Below are 3,066 nucleotides of genomic sequence, written 5' to 3'. Positions count from 1 at the left end.
GATGACGTAAATGAGGCACTTAGCATAGCGCCGGGCATGTACAATTGCTGAAATATGCTACAGATTATTACTAACTTGATCACTGTTTCTTGTCAGTTATTTTTTATTATGCAAATATTAAATGTATTTAAAAGTAGGCCGAATAACACAGTGACCCACTGCATAACTAAACACAAAGTTTCAAAAATTATCAGCTCATGGCCAATTTTGTTTCATCTCTATCCCCATCTTTTTTTATTCTTTCAATTATTATTATTATTATTATTATTTTGGAGACAAGATCTTGCTCTGTCACCCAGGCTGGAGTATAGCTGCACAATCATAGCCCACTGCAGCCTTGAACTCCTGGACTCAAGCAATCCTCCTGCCTCAGCCTCCTGGGTAGCTGGACTGCAGGTGTGCGCCACCATGCCCAACTAAGCTTCCTTATATATTTTTTTGAGACAGGGTCTTGCTCTGTTGCCCAGGCTGGAGTGCAGTCACGTGATCGTGGTTCACTGCAACCTCTGCCTCCTGGGTTCCAGCGATTCTCCTGCCTCAGTCTCCCGAGTAGTTGGGCTTACAGGTGTGCACCACTACGCCTGACTAATTTTTGTATTTTTAGTAGAGATGAGGTTTCACCATGTTGGCCAGGCTGGTCTCAAACTCCTGACCTCAAGTGATGTGCCTGCCTTCACCTCCCAAAGTGCTGAGATTTTAAGGGTGAGCTACCACACCTGGCATGTACAAGAAGTCTTACAAAATGTTGGGAAGAATGGTGTGGTGGACATACCTAAATGTGACCTGCAGTGAGTTACCTCTTCTATTCATTGTGGGCAGAAACTGTGTATCACTTCCAATCAATAGAGTATGGTGACGGTGAGGGAATGTCACGCCCTTGGTTTGGCTATGTTATGAAAAAGATCGTCTCTCTTCTCTAAAGCTTAAGAAGCATTTTCCAGGGAACTTCTAAGTTAGCTGAAAAGCCAACGTTTGCTCTGAGGAGTATTGCTGTGCCATGATACTCTTCCAACATTACCTGACTCTTCAGTGGAGAAAGTCTAGTATTTTTGCAGTCTGCTGGATTTGACTGGTGCACCTGCACAAGAAGGTGCCAGGAGAGAGGTAAGTTAACTCTATCTAATGTCTAGTAAAAAAAAAAAAAAAAAAAAAAAAAAAAAAAAAAAAAAAAAAAAACCTCCTTCATAGATTAGAGTGAGGATATGAGTCACAGCAGGGAGACTTTCAACCTGAGAGGCTAGAGAGAACGCCCAGGTACTAAGTCAGGTGACATCGACTTGTACTCTCACCAACAGTAGAAATTAAGAGCTGGACTTCAGAGTACAGAAAAGGAAGGAGTTCTGAAGTACCTGCTTTTCAAGGTGTAATTTCCCCAAAGAAAAACTAAAAATCTTCTTGGGATACCAGGGAAACCGAGGCACATGCATGTGTGACATAGGCATACACACACACACACACACATACTATCAGTCATGTACAGTCACAGAAGCTTCATTAAATAATCCAGGACTTTGCAGTCAGAAAATCTTTAATTTTTAGAATACATGTAAGGAGGCTGGGCATGGTGGCTCATGCCTGTAATCCCAGCACTTTGGGAGGCTGAGGCAGGCGGATCACTTGAAGTCAGGAGTTCGACACTAGCCTAGCCAACATGGTGAAACCCTGTCTGTACTAAAAATACAAAAATTAGCTGGGTGTGGTGGTGCACACCTGTAATCCCAGCTATTCAGGAGACTGAGGTACGAGAATCGCTTGAACCTGGGAGGCGGAGGTTGCAGTGAGCCAAGATCCTGCCACTACACTCCAGCCTTGGTGACAGAGCAAGAATCAGTGGCAAAATAATAATAATAATAAAAATAAATATAATGTTTACCTTTCATCCTTTGCAAGAGAAGATAGGAACAACCACTATGAATTTATATTTGCTTGTCTCCCTAAAAGTCTGGAGGGACCCTGCTGAGGCCACACACCTATCAACACTTGGAGACGCTCATGTTCATGGCTCTCTCCAAGACCCCTCCAACCTCTGATGATGGCAAAAGTGCAGATACGTATCAGTTCTGCTCAGGCATCTTTTGTCCATCACTTCTTGGCTCCCTCCAGTCTCCAGAAATACACAGACTGGGGAACACTTTGAGCTGCAGGAGACTTCTAGAACACCCAAGTTATTTCCATCATTTGAGAGAGGAGGGAACCGAACCCTAGAGTAGTGGAGCAATGTGGTCAAGGCCACAGAGCCACTCAGATGCAGAGATTAGACCAGCAGCCACAGCCTTGTCCTCTTCCCACCCCTCCCCTGTTGCCATTCCACATATGCTGGAGAAAAAGGTGGGTGGACATTCAAGAAATGCGAGCTCATGCTAACGTTTGAATATTAAATTTTAATGTTGTAATTTTAGCCTGAAACAAAACAGTGTTAAAAAGGTACATCTGCTGCAAAAAATTAAATAATGCATTTCCAGCCTCAATACATGTGACTGAATAATTTGGCCCTGTGAATTTCTTCCTGGTAGCAGAGTTGGCCTGGGCAGGGTGGGCAGAGAGGCAGCAGGGCTTCTTGGGACCTCCTGTCTTTTAAAAAAAAAATGTTAACTTTTAAAAATAGAGAACGCTTCACAAATTTGTGTATCATCCTTGCACAGGGGCCATGCTAATCTTCTCTGTGTCGTTCCAATTTTAGTATATGTGCTGCCAGAGCGAGCACCTGGGGCCTCTCTTCTACTGGCATTTCTTTCTTTCCTGCAATTTCACTCCTTGCAACCTTCGGCTTCCACGTAGTAGACCCCAGTTGTTTTGTGTTCTTAAGGGCACCTTTCTGTCATCACAGCTGATGTTTCACATGATCACCAGGTAACTCACTTTATTGGTTTATTAGGGCTGCCGTAACAGTGGACTATTAACTGAGTGGCTTAAACAACAAAAATTTATTTTCTCACAGTTCTGGAGGCTGGAGGTCCAAAATCAAGGCGTCTGCAGCCTCGGCTCCTTTGAGGGTTGTGAAGTATGAGACAAAGTAGCAGATGCAAAAAGCTGTTATTTGCTTACTTCTGCTTGCTAGCATAATTT

General features: G+C 43.5%; 1 non-coding gene across 1 annotated transcript; it reads right to left on the bottom strand.

The window, feature by feature from the left end:
• Positions 1-2,597: 2,597 nt before the first annotated feature.
• Positions 2,598-2,704, bottom strand: LOC111551672. The gene has a single exon (XR_002734429.1). It is a non-coding gene; the product is annotated as a U6 spliceosomal RNA (small nuclear RNA).
• Positions 2,705-3,066: the final 362 nt, after the last annotated feature.

The sequence above is a fragment of the Piliocolobus tephrosceles genome, chromosome 7 (assembly GCF_002776525.5).
Source record: "Piliocolobus tephrosceles isolate RC106 chromosome 7, ASM277652v3, whole genome shotgun sequence".
Classification (NCBI taxonomy): domain Eukaryota; kingdom Metazoa; phylum Chordata; class Mammalia; order Primates; family Cercopithecidae; genus Piliocolobus; species Piliocolobus tephrosceles.
The sequence above is the reverse complement of the archived record's forward strand: the minus strand, read 5'-3'. Positions and strand labels throughout refer to the sequence as shown.